Source organism: Anthonomus grandis, chromosome 1 (genome assembly GCF_022605725.1).
Source record: "Anthonomus grandis grandis chromosome 1, icAntGran1.3, whole genome shotgun sequence".
NCBI classification, from domain to species: Eukaryota; Metazoa; Arthropoda; class Insecta; order Coleoptera; family Curculionidae; genus Anthonomus; species Anthonomus grandis.
Window position 1 is genome coordinate 41,193,818 of NC_065546.1, and position 20,379 is coordinate 41,214,196.

At 31.2% G+C, this 20,379-nt stretch overlaps 1 protein-coding gene across 1 annotated transcript in view; it reads right to left on the minus strand.

Annotated features, from left to right (window-relative positions):
* Window positions 1–20,379, minus strand: part of LOC126742055 (5-oxoprolinase) — a 144,588-nt gene that overhangs the window by 56,807 nt on the left and 67,402 nt on the right. The window lies entirely within an intron of this gene.

The window sequence follows — 20,379 nt, forward strand, 5'->3', positions numbered from 1 at the left end:
CTTAGACCTCAGTAAATATTTTCTTTCACTTTGTCCGGGAGCCATAATGTCATAAATTATGGGCGACACTTTCGTCGGTTAAACACTTGAACAAACTAGACGAACATATAAGGTATAACACCGTAAGCCCTAAGTAGTTTTCATAATGTATGGGCGCAGACCAACACGTCGACATGTGTATTTTGTAGCTACAACTTATAACATTTATGTCCACCATGATCTCGCGGTTAATTCAGCTGCAGCTGCTCCAAAATTAACTTTAATTTTACAATGGCGAGAAAACTGAATTTTCCACAGAGAGGTTTGTAGTAATTAGAAAAGACGGTTTGGTGTTATGTACTATGAAGGCTATATGAGGTATTAGTTTATAATTAAATTTTTAACCTATTGTCATGCCAAATTAATTAAACAATTGTAAAATGACTTTGCATACAAAATGTTATTTAGGTAGGATTTATAAAAACGTGTCACATAACCTTAAAAATTACAAATGTTAATATATGAATTAAAACCTTTTTAATACCAATATTGTATGCATCAATTTTTGGAAATATCCAATATAAGTAATCAAAAATAAATCACGTGTGATATTTTCTAGATTGAAATGTAACTCTTAAAAATAAATATTAAAACTTTTTTTAAACATTTTTAAGTATTTTAAGTTAAATTTGAATGGGTTCAGTGTTTATATGTACTATGAAAAGCTTTATTTCTTTCGATGCAAAATTATCCGTAATTCTAAATATAAAAAAAAAATTAATGTAGGTGGTGAGAGTGAGATAGATAAATTGATTACATTTTGATTACAGAAAGACAGTAGAAATATAAAACGTGAGAGAGAAGAAAAAGAAACAAAACCTATAATTTTGAATATGCCAAAGATATCCCAAAACTAATTGACCCTTGAAGGTCAAAATTTAATATATATGCTAAAAAGCATACTTAATATCAATTTTTCAAATAAATATGCCTCAAAATACGCAAAACTAATATCAATATTATTGAGACACGTCCATAAATGGAGATGATTAGATGATTATATATTTATAAAGTACAGAAATTGTCTCTAAATCGCTAGCAGAACTTATTTTGACATATGGTATATTGGATTTGGCTGGTTTTTATACTAATGCACTGAAAATAATTAGTATGGTACATAAAATATACTTAAGCCATCTTTAAAGAGCCAAGGCTGCATCAGACTAATGTAATATTTATATATTAATATTTAAAAATAACTAACCTAAAGACATTATATATCACAACAATTTGTGTATATATTCACTCTTACCGCCACATCAATTCATTACAACCAATTTCAAAAGTATGAATCCATCAATAATAAAGGAAATTAAAAAAATAAAACAAGATTCTGAATATAATTACAAGTCTACTCAATTGGTGAAAATAAATTATATATAATAAACTAATATAGCTATAATAAAGTATTAAAGATGTTTAATTATCAATGTATGGTTTAAGTGTTTGGTGGGTACTATAACTATTATAGTTAGGGTAAATAATATTGTGTGTACAACTATCATGCAGTTTCTATGAAAATACACGATCACCAGCCAACAATAAAAAAACATGAATGAATGGAATTTTGCTCTGTATAAAAATTCTCAGAGATAAGGTGACTCGTAAGGTGAACTTTAATAATACTGTTTGGTCGTCTTTTTTTCGATAACTGTTGACTTTAGGTATAGGACATGATACATGAAACATACGTAGAATTCCACGCCAAATTCAAAAATAAAATAGAAATAGGTGCTTTCATTTGAAAAAATGAAGTTTATGGTCGTAATTTATTTACCCTGTATATACAAACTTCACGTACAAAAATGCGCAACTTAAAATATAAATCGACGGGTCCTAGCGTTTTTTTTTCGAGCACACCCCTGAATTTTAAATGAATTTAGACATAACTTTTGGGATGCACTGTATAATAATAGATGTGTAGTATTATGGTGCAAACAACACCACACCTACAAAAAAATTACACCTGAACAGGTGTAGTAAAAAAATAAAAATGCGAAAAATAATATTTTCACAGGCTGCCATTTCGCTATAGATTATATTCTAAGCCCCTAAAGCGTTCAGTGGGATCTTTCAAACGATGTATCGCATGACCCCCTTTTCTATTTAATTTAATTTTTCAAAATATCGTCTCGCCGCCATTTTGAAGTTTTGCGAAATGAGCTAGGGACCAAACAGTAGTATTTAGGTTGCTAATGATGCGTGCCAAATGTATAATAATTCCGGTAGAAGTTATTTTTTACCATAGTTTAGTACGTAAATATATTGAACTTAGATAAAATTAAGTTTTTGGGACTATTTGATTAATTAATTTGTGTTATATCAGTGACCCACGCCAGGGCAGTCAAGTAGAAGACATAATTATCCTTATTTACTCAAGACGCAAAAAGGACCATTTCAGCAAGCATAATGTATTTTCTAATGAAACATAAGAAGCTTGTTGTTGTTTCTTCTACAATGCCATCAGGAACTCTATGTGACATTAAATGACGCGTCAGCACTATCTATCGTATTTAAGTTTGCCGCGTCACCGCCATTATTATTCTAGTAGCCGTAGTAATAATTATATCCTACAATTAAACAGAAAAATTGTTCTTTTAAAAATTAAAGTCGTATTTGGATTATTTTATTTATTGTAATTAAAGCTTTGAAAAAAAAGGAAAACTAGTATAAGTGATTTAATAAATGTACGTGAGTACATTTATTAAATAGGATAGGATTTGTATTTGTATATTAGCTTAATATACGCTGTAATTAGTAAAAAAATATGAAGAAATGAATTTGTTTTAAAACAAAATGTTTTTTTCATTTCCTGAAAATTTTGGATTTTGGACATATGTGTTTTTTGTAAAACACGCCTCAATTGTTTGGGCAGTAAAACATTTCCGTTATCATTATTTAGTAGAAAATTTACTTTCATATCGTCGTTTCGCTTTTATTTAAAGATCCCACTTAAGGTTAGATCGTTGGCGTTCAAAATTGGAATAATTCGATTATACAATTATTCACGAACTCAATAAAATTAATAAGAATACAGATGCATTGTGTCCCATTAAAATAATCCGTTTTAGAGATTGTATTAATTAACATAATAAAATATCAGTCTTAATAAACAACTATTGTGATGATAATTCTAAAAATGCAACCCTAAGAGGAAATTATTGTGGTAGACCTCCGGATGAAAATAAAAGTGATGACGTCAATGAAAATAAAAGTAATGAATTAAGTGATGACTTTAGTACGCAGATAACGCAAAAATATAATTTATTTACTGACCTATATAAATTTCAATACATAATTGATTATTATAAAAATGAAATTTTAAATGAGGAATTATTAAGTAAAATACATAACCATTTATAGACAAAATGAGCTAGAAAATTTACATGATCAAAAATTAGATGACTTTCTAGACGAAGAACAACCGAATTTCAATGTAAATGTAATCAACATTTTTAACATCAAATAGGTATAAAATCGTAAACATAATATTTTACTTTTACCTTTTGATCCCAAAATAGTAGTCCAATGTTTTTTCTACTTCAGAGACAAAAGTAAAAATTAATTTAATACTACCCAAAATATTATGTTCTAGATAATTTAGAATTACCCATTTGAGAAATTTGTTGTCTTATTTTTGCAGAACAATATATTAAGCTATGTGTTTGCTGATGACGACGAAATTCATATAATTTTAGATCAATATTATATAAGTAAAACTAATTTACTTCGTTATATTAATAAAAACTATCGACGTATCAAATTAAAATACAATTGGCCCGGCTTAATAAAAAGAGTAACTTCATCTTTTGGTATTACAGAAACAAATAAATAAATAAATAGATAAATAAATAATGGCTTTATTTGTACTTTTCAATAGTGTACATAGGCGAAGTCTAGCCAAAGACTAATCTACTTAACCTATTTATAAAAAGTAAGCAAAATTATTTTAGATAGCACAACAGAAAGAAAAAAATTAACATTTGTAATGGTAACACTAATATTAATATAAAAATAAACAGATATACACCCATTGGTCCAAATTATAAAATAAGAAATACCTACTGACAATTAAGCTATTCTGTTTTGTTAAAAAATGCAGCTTTAGTTTTTTCTTGAAACCCGCTACTGACATTTCTTTTATAGGATTCGGAACAAGGTCATTGTAAATTGCCACAGCATTATACAGAAAACTACGACGAAAGAAGGCTGTTCGATATCTAGGAATTGAGAACTTATTTATAAATCTCAGATTTGCTTCATGTACATTTTTCCGAAAAGTAAGTTTTTTGCGGAGGTAGGGAGGAGTAGACGACGCTAGCAGTCTATGCACAAAAACCGCCAATTGCAAACAGAATACATTTTCCACGCGCAGCCAACTAAGTTCACATAGCCTTGCAGAGATTCTATCATTCTTTCTCAGTCCATAAATAAATCTGCAGCATTGATTTTGCAGCTTTTGCAAACGGTATGCAGTGATTTTGTCTAAATGTGGAAAATAAACAATATTGCAGTAATTCATAATAGGTAATACTAAAGACTCATACAGTTTTTTCCTTACCTTAAAATTAATTATATTTCTGTTTGCATACAATGGCTTTAAAGAATAGTATGACTTTTTAATAACATTAGAAACGTGTAACTTAAAGCGCAATTCATCATCCAAAAGCAATCCAAGATTTTTTGCACATTTAACCATACTTAGCTGATTACCTCCCACAAAAAGCTTTAAACCGTCCAATGCTATTCTTTTTTTGTTCTTAGAAGTAAAGCACATAACACTTTGAAGGATTGAGTTTTAAATTATTTTGAGAGGAAAAGAAGGAAATTCTAGAAAGATCGTCGTTTATTTTATTTGATGCCTCCAATACAGATTCAGCTTTAAAAGAATGATAAATTTGCATATCATCCGCGAACCCCTGGATCTGGCAGTATTTTACAACTTTAAACAAATCAGAAACATATATCAGAAATAAGAGATGTCCCAAAACAGATCCCTGAGGTACTCCAGATGTTATAAATTTGATATTTGAAAAAGTCTGATCTTCCAAGACCACCATTTGCCTTCTGTTGGATAAGTAGGATTTAAAAAACATTTGGGAAACATTATCAAAGCCATAATAAGCCAATTTTGCCAGAAGCAAATGATAATCCAAGGTGTCAAATGCTTTGGAAAAATCAAGCATTATAAGTGCTGTGGAGTCACCTTTATCCATTGCAGAAATTATCTCTTGGGTAACGTTTAGTAAGACAGATGTCTTGCTATGTTGTTTTCTAAACCCAGATTGCTTAGCTGAATAATATTATTGGAGGTGAGAAAGTCATAAATGTGCGGCTGCATAAACTTTTCCAAAACTTTAGCGATGACCGGGATAATTGAAATTGGTCTAAGGTCGCTGAAATTAGTTGGATTATTAATTTTAGCCAAAGGTGTTAAGAGAGAAATTTTCCACATACCCGGGAAGTACCCAGCTTCTAGGCAACAGTTTATAATATGCGTAATATGTGGAGATAGCTTTGGAATACAGTGTTGCAACATTAACGCTGATATTGAATCACAACCGTGTGCATTTGATTTTAGGCTTAAGACTATTTTAGAAATTTCCTCAACTTTGGCTAATCGAAATGAAAAATTTAGATCATGCTTAAACTGTTTGTTCTGAAAATTAGCAACTTCTTCGGGGCAACTACCTAACGGGCTATAAATTGAAGCAAAATAGTCATTAATTTTGTTTGGATCTGGGAGATTTAAAGGAATAGAACGATTAGAGACATTTTTTAGACTTAGATTGTTAATAGCTTTCCATAACTGTTTACTATCTCTGATGTTCTGATGAAATTGCAGATAATTTCTTTTTTCTCGCCTAATCATTCCCACTACAAGATTACGCATCTGTCTATAATATGCCCAATCAGTCAAATTTTTAGATTTTTTAAAACTTGACAATGCCTTATTTTTTTCTTTTATAAAAAGCTGCACATTTGTAGTTATCCACGGGGTATAAGGCTTAGAAATTTTTGGCGTCGTAAAGGGTGCATGTCTATCAAATAATGAGCAAATATTACTAGTAAGATACTGAATTTTTTCGTCTAGATTATTGATATAGTACACATTATCCCACGCAATTTTATTCAGGTCCTTATAAAAATCATTTTTATAAAAATGTTTAAAATTACGATAGAGTTTCGTTTTTATCTCCCTACTCTGTGCCGCAATCTCGATACTGCAAAATATAGCTTGATGGTCACTAATTAGATCAGCGTTAAGTACTGCTGTACTGGTAACATTTGAGGGTTTATTAAAATAGATAACATCAATGAGTGTTTGTGCCATAGCACCAATACGAGTAGGCTCATTTATTAACTGAGTAAAATCATAAGCTGTAAGACAATCAAGTAAAATATTATTTGTAAAATGAGTAACATTAACATCACCTAGGATGATAATATTCTCATACTGTAGACATGCATGTGATAATATATCATCAAAACATTCAACACAATGCTCTAAATCTGACCTTGGTGGTCTATAGACTGTTCCAACAAAAAAAAATTGTTTTGCCTATATTTACTTTAATAAACAAACACTCTAAATCATCAGAAAAGTCAATGTCAGCAAAAACTAAAGAGCTTTCAAAAATCTGTCGTACTTAGACAGCCACGCCCCCACCCCTACCACGTCTATTCTTTACAAATAATTTGTAGTTCGGGATCAGAAAATTATCAGCCTTAGAATCGCTCAGCCAGCTTTCAGAAATACACATAATGTCAGTATTGGTTAACGTAATTAAATTTACAAAATGATCAAAGCCTGTAAACAGTGATCGGACATTTAGATGCCCAAAATTAACATTTTTAACCGTATTAGCTTCCATATCAGTTTACCAAAAATACATAGCAGACCAACAAATTATAACAAAATAAAAGAAAAACAAATCAAATTAAAAAAAGGAAAAAAACTTCTAAATTAGGTTAAACAAAACAAAAAACTAAAATTAACTTCGATAGAATGCTATTTCATCTTGAAAATATTTATTCTAATATTCAGTTCTAAGATTTAGTTTTCTTTTCTAAATACTTGGGACTAATATTAGTGGTAGTACAAGCGCAATATATTTTAGCTCCTATTAATAATACAATTGGTGTGTATTATAAAGAAGAAGAAACAATTAAAATATTTAATGATAAATGGAATCCTATTGTTTTTTAAAGACAAGCGTATTAAAGATACGATTGATAATATTAATAAATTCTTGATAATATTTTTGACACCTTTAAAATAGTCGTTCATTCCATATTGATGCTCAGACCCATGTTAGTCTTTTCAATCAAATTTCAAATTCAGTTAATGAAAAATATTTGGGAATTATGACTAATACAAGAAAATACATTTGTATGCTTCCGATGGTGAATATTTCAATTTATTGTATTAATAAAGTTTCAAGATATGAATATAAAATTGTAAGTAAATTAAAAGTTCTTCAGTTATTAAATGCTTTATTAAAACAATTTAAAAATTACAAGTGGACGAAGAAACATTCAATAAAGATATAAACAGCAATTAAAAAGTCAATTTATGATTTAGCAAATGATGCATTTCTAAGCAGTTGAAATTTCTCTTTCGAACCTTGCAAATGGAAAGCTATACTTTTATTAAAAATACACTTGACAATGTTTTAAATGCAATTACTTTTGCACGCCTAAAAATTTTATACAGCTCTATAATTACACCTTTTGAATTAGTTAAGTGATCTAGCAAAATTTTCCAAATTTTGAAGCTTTATAAAATAATAATCTTCCACTTTTTCTTGTTTTTTTTTTACTAGGGCGGCAGATGTTAAAGTTGGTTTTGTTTTAAATATACCACTAGTAGAACAATCTCAGATTCATTAATATTAACAATTAAGTGTTCGTCAAGAGACATTGTGATCAAAATAACTAAAAATAATACTTTTAATTGTTTTTAAATCGCAACCTAAATATAACGCATTTATTGGTACAACAAGAGTTCGCTTAAAAGAAAATACTGAGACAGGCAGTAAAATAACTTATAATTATCATGCAGTGTCAACATCCGTGATGAGTGCTGTGAAAAATTTCCAAATAAATCTTATATGCCAGATCTTAAACCATTAAAAACAAGTAAACTGATTACTAATGAAAGCACAATATAAATTGAATCAATATGCAGAAAAATTGGATAATATAATCCAGCAACCATTCAACAATAAGCATATCCATTGGTTTACTGTACTTATATTTATTGGTTTTCTAATTGTCCTCTATATTTATTGTAAATGCAGAAGAAGAAGTTTTAAAATTGGCATTGTTTCAAATTTAGATTTTCTTTCTTTTCTTCATCATTTCCAAGAGATCGAACTCCATTTTTTGTGAATTTTAGAAAATTTCTACCAAAACGAAGACCTGGTGTTGGAGAACCTATAGAAGAAGAGTTTGAGTTAAATGCCAATAAAAGTCTTATATAAAAGATATTTCTTAGTCTAACTAAAAGGGCGAGTTATATCAGTGATCCACGCTAGGACAATAAACGTCATTACTACGTCGCAATAGACGCAATAGATGACATTAGCAAGACACACAAATATCAAATTTCTTTGAATTAAGAACCAGTCCAGTAAACAGAATGTTAATTATTATTGAATAAATTGAACGATTGAATGTGCCATTATAGAGCAAAAGTACTTTTCTTTTGTTTATAATATTGTTTAAACAAAAAGGGAAATATATTTATTACGAACCGAAAAAAAAACTAAATTTTTTACTAAAAATTTACCCAGTCACATAAAATAATATATAAAAGCTCGCTTATATTTTATTAAAATATTTTTCAAGGGCCCTTTATAAAGCAATATTAATAATTTAATTTAATTTAATTAAAATTCATTCAACAAATTTGTTCTATATAAAAATGTATACTAATTAACTGTAATATTTGATATTCACTTTTCGTCGTAAATATAGGTCCAAAATAAAATCAGAAGCTTATTAATTGAGGTGTCGGCATATGTATTCATTAGTGAGTAAGTAATTAATAGCATTTAAAATTAATTAGGGTGAATAGCATAGGGGCTCAAATAAAATTTACACGAAACTCAAAGATTTATGAAGTTTGCGAGTATTCACTCTTTATTTTTAGTCTTAGGTCATAGCAATTATTATTATTATTCAAAACCTCTTGAAGTCTTATCACTCATATCAAATGCCAATAGCTTTCTTATGAAGTCTTAACATTTGAGTGACAAGCCTGCAGATGATAAAGGCTTACATGTGTTTCCTTCAAAACTTTTTCAGAATTTGGAAAAAATTATGAAGGGTTGGACAAGCTTTTGCAATGGTTACAGTAAATCAACAATTTTTTTTACAAATAATATTAGAAATTTGGATAAAAACTTGACTTCTAATCTTAGTTTTTCCATGGCTCTGTAATGAATAATTTTTCAGACTAAATAGAAAAAGCCTGATGTAAGTTTAATGGAAAAAATCAGAGAATATACCTGGATGATACATAATTTCTCATCCAATATCATAGTAAAATCAGTGCATTTATAAGAAAATGCTTTGTTATGTTCCAAATAGCATTGATTCGGAGTAAAGTAGAATTCATTTGGAATCGATGTTTATATGATCATCATAGTTTTCCATACAAATAAAAACAATTACCGGCAAAAAGAGCAGGAGAGGTGGGAGCAGCCCGGACTAATTCCCGGAGCCCGCAGGACCTCAACCGATGTACCCAAAGAGACCTACCCAAACCCACCCAAGAGATAAGGAGACTGATTGTATGCTAAACGTGTGTACCCAAAAATTTACAAAAACTAGTTTCAGAAAGCTGCCACATCAGCGCTGTTGGTGGCAGTGTATCTCGCCACTTTCGAAATCTATTTCCATCCTGCACAGACGAAAAAAAACGTAATGGATGCGAAACAGTTTTTGATATATAAAATGTTGACAAAATATGCCCTGTCTATATCAGTCGCTATGCACTAGAAAGTGTGTGCTAGTGTGTCTTCTACGGCCACCTGTAAAAAAAGCAACATCTGGCAAAAAAGATAGCCAAAAAGGGTATTGAATATCGGTCCGCAGAGAGAGAACATCTATTTTGGTTTTTCTTGCGAATGTTTGTCTTCGTTACTTTTTTACAAAAACCATGTCATGTCGGCGTGACGATCGTTTCGAGTATGGTCATCAAAATCATAGGACTGGGAAGGAAAATCGAAATGATTTAAGAATCAGCCGACGAAGTGGTATAAGTTTAATCCCAATCCTAATCCTTATCCTTAATAAGATAGGGCTCCATTGCGTAAGCGCAATGGAGCCCTATCGTGACTTAGGAAGTTTCAGGGAAAGGTCAAGGTCGAGATCATCACGTACTCAATCTAAAAGCGATAAATGTCATCGGCGACGTCAGGAATGTGATGGATCGGCAGGTTGAGTCTCGGGACCAACTGGGGACAACAATTGTTTAGGGAATTGACCAATTGTTGTCAAAACACGGTAGGCCTGCTGGTACTATAAGTATGTCATCTAGCAATAATATTATTCAAAAATCCGTTAATAAATAATATTAGTGACTGGATAGATTCTGTTGATAAATATGCAATTATGCATGAATGGGACGATAAAACTGTTTGCTTTTTTGCTCTTAGTAAATTAAGAGGGCCGGCTGAAATATGGTATAGAGGCTTACTTACGCGTATGTTTAAATGGCCAGAATGGCGTGATATGTTATTACAAAATTTTAAACCTAAAAGAAATTTATTTAAAAGTATGCAAAATATGATGGCTTGTGTTCCGGTATTTGGTGAAACTTTATATATGAATATACCTGTAAGAAATTAGCATTAATTCAACAGCTAAAAATTCCTCTTAATGACGAAGATAAAGTTAATTTAATTATGAGGGGTATTGTGGGGGAAAAAACAAGGGAAAAAACAATTATGACAATATTTTATAACAAAACCAATATTAAAATTATTTAACCCTAATTTAGAAACACGGTTATACACAGACGCTAGTCGAATAGATATAGCTGGGATTTTAATACAGGTACAGGATGGGAAGGAATATGCAGTAGCTTACTTTAGTAAAACTACGAGTGCCACTGAACAAAACTATCATTCGTTTGAACTGAAAGCGTTAGCTGTAGTGACAGCTGTAAAACGTTTCCGTCACTACTTACTTCGCAGAAATGTTACTATTTTTACAGATTGTGCAGCGGTCCGAAGTACCTTTTTAAAGCATGAAGTGAATGCACGAGTTGGGAGGTGGGTGTTAGAGTTTACCGAATATCAGTTTGAAATTAAACATAAAAATAATCAACAAATGAGTGATGAATATGCTCTTAGTCGCAATCTAAATTGGAATAGAGAGTTTATTTAATGGTAACAATAGAGGAGGAGGATTGGTTGCTTGCTACACAGCAAAATGATTCCAAAATTAGACGTATAAAACGGATTTTAGAAACCGGTGAAATAGGGAATAATAAAGATATTTTTAACGATTAAGCTTTAAAAAGGGGAAAGGTTTATAGAATTACCGGGCAAGGGTTAAGATGGTTTGTTCCAAAAATGGTTCGTTTTCAAATTTTGCAAATGGCTCATGATGAATCAGGTCATTTCGGTTTTGATAAAACTTATGAAATAATTGCAAATAAATATTGGTTTAAAAACATGCGGCCATTTATTTTAAAACATGTAAGAAATTGATTAAACTATTTATTTTTTTAGGTCACCAGGAGTTAGAAAGCCTGGATTTCTCCATCGCATACCTAAAGAACCAAAACCATTTCATACCATTCATGTAGACCACTTGGGTCCATTTATTAAAAGTAAGAAAGGTAATACACAAATAATTGTAATCGTCGATTTATTTACAAAATTTGTTATGATATATTCTATTAAAACCGCCTCAGCAAAATGTACTAACAGATCTCTAAAAGATATGTTTTAGATTTTTGGAGTGCCCCGACGGATAATAACTGATCAAGGTAGAACCTGTCATCTGTTTTCGCTGAATTTGTTAATTCAGTAGGTGTTAACCACCAACTGACTGCTGTAGCTGTTCCAAGGGCAAATCGACAGGTGGAGCGCTATAACAGGACCATACTTGAGTTACTTGCTGCAATGGGAGCTAATGTTGATGATGATGAATAATGGGATTTAAATATTTGTAACATTCAAGTCGGATAAAATGTTACTTTTAATCGGTCCCTTGGTGCTGCTCCCAGTGAAGTATTGATGGGTTTCCGTGTAGTTGGAAATGGTCAGTTAGAAGCAGAAGAACGTGAGGTGCTAAATGTTACTGGTTTGAGGGAGCAAATCGCTCGCTGAAGTCGATATCAAGAAAATCAAAAACGTCGGTTTGATACCAAGAGATGTGTTGTGGAATCCAGTGAAATAGGACATTGGAGATTTGGTTTTGTTAAAAATAATAAGTTCAGTAGCAACTGGTAACAGCCGGAAGCTATTACCAAAATGGCGAGGACCTTTTAGGGTCACAAAGATAATGGACAATGATCGATAACAGGTGGAAGACATACCAGGTACATCTCGATCAAGAATAAGGTATTCTGGTGTGGCTGTAGTAGATAATATGCGTCCTTGGGTAAGGTACAAGTAAGAATCGGTAGCGAGTAAGATACTCGGCAGGCTTGTGGTCTGGCTTTTCTCTGGTGGGGCAGCGTATCAGAGAAAAGGGTGGAATGCATTCCTGGTGGTAAATGCACACGCAAGTTCTGACTTGGAGGAACATTTGTATCGTAATGATGCAGGCATTTCGCCGGTCTGTGCTGTGCATCACCAATAATTGGGACCCCATAAGTATTGTTTTTTTGAATAACCTGTTTATTTTGTTACACGTTTATATTTTATTTGTTTGCAAACAATTGTATTATATATATTTGTTTTGTTTATCTATCTATTTACTTTATCTTTATCTATTTGCTTGATTTAATTTAGGTTAGGTGGACATCGAGACTACTGCGTTACCCGATTAAAATGTTATGATTTTATATTTAATTAATTCCCTGATAACCTGTCAAAAGCTAAATATTATGTATTTGCCAATTACAGGTGTAAAATTGTGGTGCCTGCTCGATTGTCCAGCGTGAGGACACGCAAATGTCAGGAAGGGCTGTGTTGACAAAATATGCCCTATATCAGTCGCCACGCACTACGAAGACACACCCGGCCACCTGTAAAAAAAGCAACAGCATCTGGCAAAAAAGATAGCGAAAAGGGTCGGGCATTGAATATCGGTCCGCGGAGAGAGAACATCTATTTTGGTTTTTTTTGCGAATGTTCGTCTTCGTTACTTTATATAAATTTAATATATGTTCAGTGTTTTTCAGTGATTTAGGTTTTTTTTATATTTCGTGAAATTGTTAACAAAAATTTGAAAAATACATGAAGAAGTAAAAAAAAATATTCATATTGACCTGTGCTGTCTTAAAAAGAGTTAAAACCGTTTTTTTTTCTCTTTTTTTCTTTTTTTCCGATCAGAACGAGAGCCGATAGCGCAACCGCGAACGTTAAAACGCCTTGCTCGCATCGAAAATCAATTTAAAACGATTTTTTACCAAAAATTCTTTTACGAAATCATCAAGTGAGGCGAGTGAAAATAAAAACAACGTGCAGAGTAGCCAATCAGAGTGACACTTCTGAACAACAGCGCCGAAGTGGCTACTCAACGAATTCACTTATCGTTTAATTTTGCGTATGCGTCAGCTCATTTGGGAAGCGCGGAGATAAGCCTCCTTATATCCAGTCTACTTGGATGTACCATAATAGGAATTTCGAGAAATTTCTTTACAATTTTCAGTCGCAGTCATTTCATGAATTATGTAACAACTTTGATGAAAGGAAAAAACTGTTTTAATAAGCGCCGTTTTACAGTTTTACCTGTATTAGAGGCGTTTTATATACAAGAGAATTGTTATACGGGGAATAAAAAATTATATACACGACGTCAAACACGTGTAATATAGAAAATTTTGGAAAAGATCGTCTGCCGTGTAAAACGTATCTCTAAGGTAAAGTTATCGGTAATAATCCTTTACACAGAATCCGCGAGTCATGCCGGCGCATGTCTGACCATTGGTTCGAGAGTAGCTAACATAAACAAATGCGCAAGTTACATTTCCTATATATTTTCGCTCTCAATGCTTATAACTTAACCTATACAACTGACTGCTTAATTACAGCATTTCAACCGAAAAGTCTGTTGATTTGTCTAGCGCGTGCTTAGCTTCATCGATAAATTGCAGTTGAACAGTCGCTGTATAGAGAATTTTACATCTTAACTAGTTAAGTGCAGTTTGCAGTATCAGGTTTAAAATTTGCTTAATAAAAGTTTTCAAAATTTGTTTTGTATTAGTTTTTACTTTTAAATACAGTAAGAACATATTTTTTAAGTTTTTTGTATTTCTTATCCTGTTGTTACGTAACCAATAATTACAGGTGCTTACACTGCCAATGCAACAAGTTTCGTAACATGTCTTTTTGATTTTTTAGTCTAATTTGCAAAAATATAAATTGTTTTTTTTTCATACATGCTTTCTTATAGATATAGTTTTTTTTTTTTTAATTTCATGCCATAAGAAAAATATATTTCGTTTAAATTACAAATTGTATATGGACTCAAATATGTAGCTTTGGTAAAAATTTTTCACATATATCTACTTTTAATTTTTAAATTACATTAATCAATAACTTGTAAAATAATATAAAATATATATCGTTCCAGTCAAGTCAAACAAATAAATTTACGAGAATATATTTCTTATAAAATTGCTTGTCAATATTATTATTAGTTAAAGATATATAATGGCTTATCAGTATATAGCATATCTAGTAGTAATGAACATCATTAATTTGGAAATAAAGTTCAATCGGGTTGAGCCCTCGACTGTAGGCATTATTTGAAGTCATAAATAGCTAATACTAAAAAAAATTATCTTCTAATTTTCCTTTTCGTTGCAGATGCTGATGATAATAATGATAAGGATACTTATTGTAGTAAAAGTAATGCATGCCATAGCTATCCAAATTCTGGGAATAATAACTAGTCCTATCGTAATACTCCCAAATCAATTTTTGTGTTTGACATAGGTCTTCTGCAACAAAATAAAAAATCTTTCTCCTAAATATTTAAATAAATCATATATAGTTATTTTATTAAATATGGCAAAACGGTTTCCGGAGATAAGTTAGCTTGGAATGTAACGAAACAAGGATTTTTCTGCTTTTTCTACTTTCGATGTCATTTATTTGCTACGTCCTCCCCTGCTTACCTTCGTGAAAAATTCAGTTTTCGAAGAGATTAGCACAACATCATTCTAAGATGTATAAGTAAATTATCGGCTCCTCGTTTTCATTCTGCCTTTCTTCACCCATGTTTTCTTTTTAATGCTGTTTCGTTGTATAATGAACTTCCGAATTCACTTAAGTGCATGTCCATTGCTAGTCTTCAAGCAAAATCAAAATCGCATTTTCTTACGTTACAGATAGTCTGCTTATAATTTAAAGAAAAAATTTTTAAATTAAAAATATTTTTTTAATCCTCGTTTAATTTAGAGTAAATTTCGTTTCTTGCTTTGTTTTCTCATACCAGTTTTACATAAAAAAAATAAATCTATAGTTTGATATGTCTTTCGCTAAAATTAAAATTTGTAGGTGCGTTATTTATTATAAGGAAAAAATTACTTGCTTTTAATGTGGAATTCGGTACTAGAAAGTGAATTTTTTTCATTGTAAATGTTAAAAAAATAGTATATTGTATACCTAATAGTAGGAAAAGCTTAACATTCCCGGGCGATCGTAAAAATTGCCTGTTGGCAATACGGAGTCCGGGAATGTGGCTTTTCCTACGAGGTCTACATACTATTTTTTCGAAAATCGGGGATCATTAAAATTACTGTAAATTATTACTAGTCATGTTAAAAATTTCAAATCAACATTATTATTTTTCCCTTAAATAAAAGAAGCCATGAAACATTGTTTCGTAACTACGGAAACGAAGTACATAATTTTAAATTGTCAAACTGACGAGTGAAAAGTTTATTTGTGGCGTCTTTCCAAAGTGTTGATTTTTTAATGTTTTAAAAAGCCAAAGTAACGTGTAAAATGATGAGTGATGATGACTGTTCCATTTCTGAAACCCCCCCAGAACTCACGGAGGCAGTGAATGCTGCATCATTGGAATTGTTACCAGTAAAATCTAGAAATAAGTATAACTATGCATACAACCGCTTCATGGACTACCGTACGAATAAAAATGTAACTTCTTTCTCGGAAAATGTTGTAATGGCATACTTTTTGGAGCTTGGTTTCAAGATGAAATCTTCAACTTTATGGGCCAATTATTCAATGCTGAAGGCAACCCTTGCAATTAGACATGATGTGGATATATCTAAATATTCAAAACTTCGGACATTCCTGAAACGGCAAGCACATGCCTATAAGCCAAAAAAATCCAAGATTTTAACTAAAGAAGAAATAAACAAATTTATTCAGGAAGCTCCAGATAAGGAATATTTAATGATTAAGGTAACTTATAAAACTTCAAATTATATTTGGATTCTTTACATGCTTATTTATTGTTGTAGGTAGCTGTAATATTTGGAATTTCCGGAGCTTGCAGAATGGACGAGCTGGTTAAAATGACTGTACAAGATATACAAGACCTACTATCTAAACTTTTAGTTACCATACCGGATTCAAAAACCAATACATCAAGATCATTTATAGTAAACGAAATGTACTTAAATCTGTATCGCAAGTATGTCTCTTTAAGACCAAGAGACATGAATACCACTGGGTTTTTTTAAGTACCAAAATGAAAAAGGTAGTAGACAAGTAGTAGGAATTCACCAATTTAGAAACATGCCTAAAATAGTGGCCAGTTGTTTGAATTTGCCAAACTCGAAAGAATATACCGGCCACTGTTTTCGTCGGTCTTCTGCCACAATGCTTGTTGATTCTGGTGGAGATATTACTAGTTTAAAGAGACTGGATGGATGGAGATTAACAAAGGTCGCTGAAGGATATATAGAAGAGTCTCTTACTAATAAGGAAGAAGTGGCAAATAAAATTTTCACAGCAGAAAAAAATCAAGAAAGTAAATCTAATATTTCTAATACTGCAGTAACGCCCAATATTAATTATTGTCATACAAATAAAATTATTAGTTTGGAAAATATTCAACAAAATAATTCTATTAGTTCCCAAGTTCTTCCAGTTTTCAATACTTGTACTAATTGTCAAATAACAGTAAATATAACAAATAATAAGTAATAATTTTAAAATATAATGTTAGCCTTGTTTGTGCTGAAAGTTTTAAAAATAAAATTGTTTAGGAAAAAACCTGTTCGCATTTATGCTCTAAAGTGTACTGTATGGAAATAACATTTCCTTAGTCCATGAAGCGGTTGTATGCATAGTTATACTTATTTCTAGATTTCGCTGGTAACAATTCCAATGATGCAGCATTCACTGCCTCCGTGAGTTCTCGGGGGGTTCCAGAAATGGAACAGTCATCATCACTCATCATTTTACACGTTACTTTGGCTTTTTAAAACGTTAAAAAATCAATACTTTGGAAAGACGCCACAAATAAACTTTTCACTCGTCAAGTTTGACAATTTAAAATTATGTACTTCGTTTCCGTAGTTACGAAACAATGTTTCATGGCTTCTTTTATTTAAGGGAAAAATAATAATGTTGATTTGAAATTTTTAACATGATTAGTAATAATTTACCGTAATTTTAATGATTCCCGATTTTCGGAAAAATAATATGTAGACCTCGTAGAAAAAGCCACATTCCCGGACTTCGTATTGCCAGTCTCGGCTTGCGCCTCGACTGGCAATTTTTACGATCGCCCGGGAATGTTAAGCTTTTCCTACTAGGTATGCAATATACTATTTCTTTCAAATATGTTGTAAAGAATGTTATTATTTCTTATCGATTTTCGGAAAAAGATTTTTTTCTTAAAATTTTATCACTCTTTATTTCCAAATCTAATGATTTTCGGACAGGGGTTTATTACGCAAACTTGCTTATTTGGAGGCCCTCCGAAATTGTTCCACTAATTACGAAACACCCTGTATACAAAAACCTAATGGGTTAAAGTGTGGGTTTTAAATTATAAATGTTTGGTTTATAGTCAGAATACAAAAAAAATACATTAAGGTTATCACCCTGTAGTTTGGTTGTGGACTTTCAGACTAGAAAAAACTGCAACAAATATTCATCAAAAAGGTTTTGTCAGAATTTATTCTTAACTTTTAATTGTTAAACCAGGAAAACACTTTTTCCAGGTCAGACTCTGCCATGGTTTTAAATTATCGCAATTATCACCCATATAATTTATTTTAGTGTGATCTGCAACCATCAGCATTGGTTTACTATATAGTTTAAAATAATTTACACTATAGTAGTAAACCAAATTGGGCCTAAAACATTACCTTGAAGAACCCCCATACAGACTGGGCTTTTCTTTATTTATAACCACACACGAGTTCTTTCAATAACATAAGTTCTGACAAGATTAAAGGATATTCCTTTAAGACAACGTTTTCCTAGATTTCTATAAAAATATTATGGTCGACGGTATTCAAATTCTTCGGCCAAATCCAAGAACGAACAAATGATTTTTTTCCTTTGTAAATATAAATTAGTAACCAACTTAACATCCTCGGTTCACAAACTCTCTTTAAAGCTAAACTGATTCTTAAAGAATAATGAGTATTTATAATGAGAATAGTAATATAGTAATGAGAGTTTATTTAAAAAAATTACCAAACGGGTTTTTGTTCCTTTTTAAGGTAATTTGGTAATACCGCTCAGAATTAATAAGTGATTTTAAAACACATTTTTTTTATGATATAGAAATATAATTTTCTTAAAAATCGATTACTGAAATTAATAAATAAAAGCTTTAATAGTTCATGCCAAATGTATGAAGGAACATATCATCTCATAAATGGTATCATCAGGCCAGTGACAATCTGAATGATCGAGCTGGACTAACCTACCTAGCTTCCTTTTGAACAAAGGTAGTTTTTGGAATCCCCGTCAGGAAATTGATTATGATTAGAAAAGGACAGCATATGTGATCCTGTGTAAGGCTTCACATTTATATCATATAATTGCATATTATGCTGATGACTTTAAGTATAGTGAGTTAGGCTTAAAGTGTCTTAAAAAAACATTAACTATTTCAGTTTGTTGAATTGTCGTTATGCGTTTAGTACTGCTGCTGTATTTTTATTTTACTGTGAGTGACACTTATTTCACTTACATTTTTAGTCATTTAAAAGCCGCGTAAAATAAAATCATTCTAATTTTAAAATTTAAAGGGACGGACCCGGTAGCAAAAAGAATGGGTTCAGCGTAGAGTACTTGAAGAACTACTATATTCTTTTCGATAGTTGAATTACAAGTAGAAGTATTAGAACATTTTGCAGTGCATCTTGCCATGTCTTTACGCCAGGGCTTAGCGTTAGCAGGAAGTTCTCATAAATCAAAAATACAGAAATAACAGAAAAATTGAGAATTACTTTTAAGTTGCTTAAAAATATTTATACTGAAGATATGATGAAAATCCACATGTTTTCAGGAAAGGACGTATAGAGTACTCCAAAAAAATAAATATATGGGCGGGAATTTACTGGACCTTTACTTATAAAGGGTGACCCTAAAGTAGCCTCACTATGCTCATCCTGTGAACAAATATTTAAACGATATATTTCCAGGTCAGTAGATTGGAAGAGAGCTCAAATAAACTGGCCGCCCAGATTACCAGATCTAATACTTTTTGATTTTTTTCCTGTGGTTACTTGAAAACTGTTTTCTTTAAACGAAACCAGATTTCCTTGATCATCTTCGGCAACAAATTATTACAGAATATGACCTTATTCCAAAAACAGAGTTACAAAATGTGCAAAATAACGTTCAAAATAGATTTTTATTTTATTTAGCATAAGTGAACAGCATTTTGAGCATATTGTTTAATATAATAGCATTTTACAAAAAGAAAATGTATGCTATATTAAACTAAATAGAAACATTATTACTGGAAAAAGCTTTAATTTGAGGTATCAAAAATGGGATAGCCCATCTAAATATATCTAATATTTAGCCCATCTAAGCGGCTGGAGAGCATGGAGCTCAAGAATTTGTTCACCTCATGACTTAAATATAGTAGGCATTCTTTCCCTTACCTATAAAATATTTTTGTTTAAAACCGAATTGGTTTTGTCTAACTTTTTTAATTCGAGAGATTTTCGCGTTGAAACTTGACACCCTGTATATTTCAAAA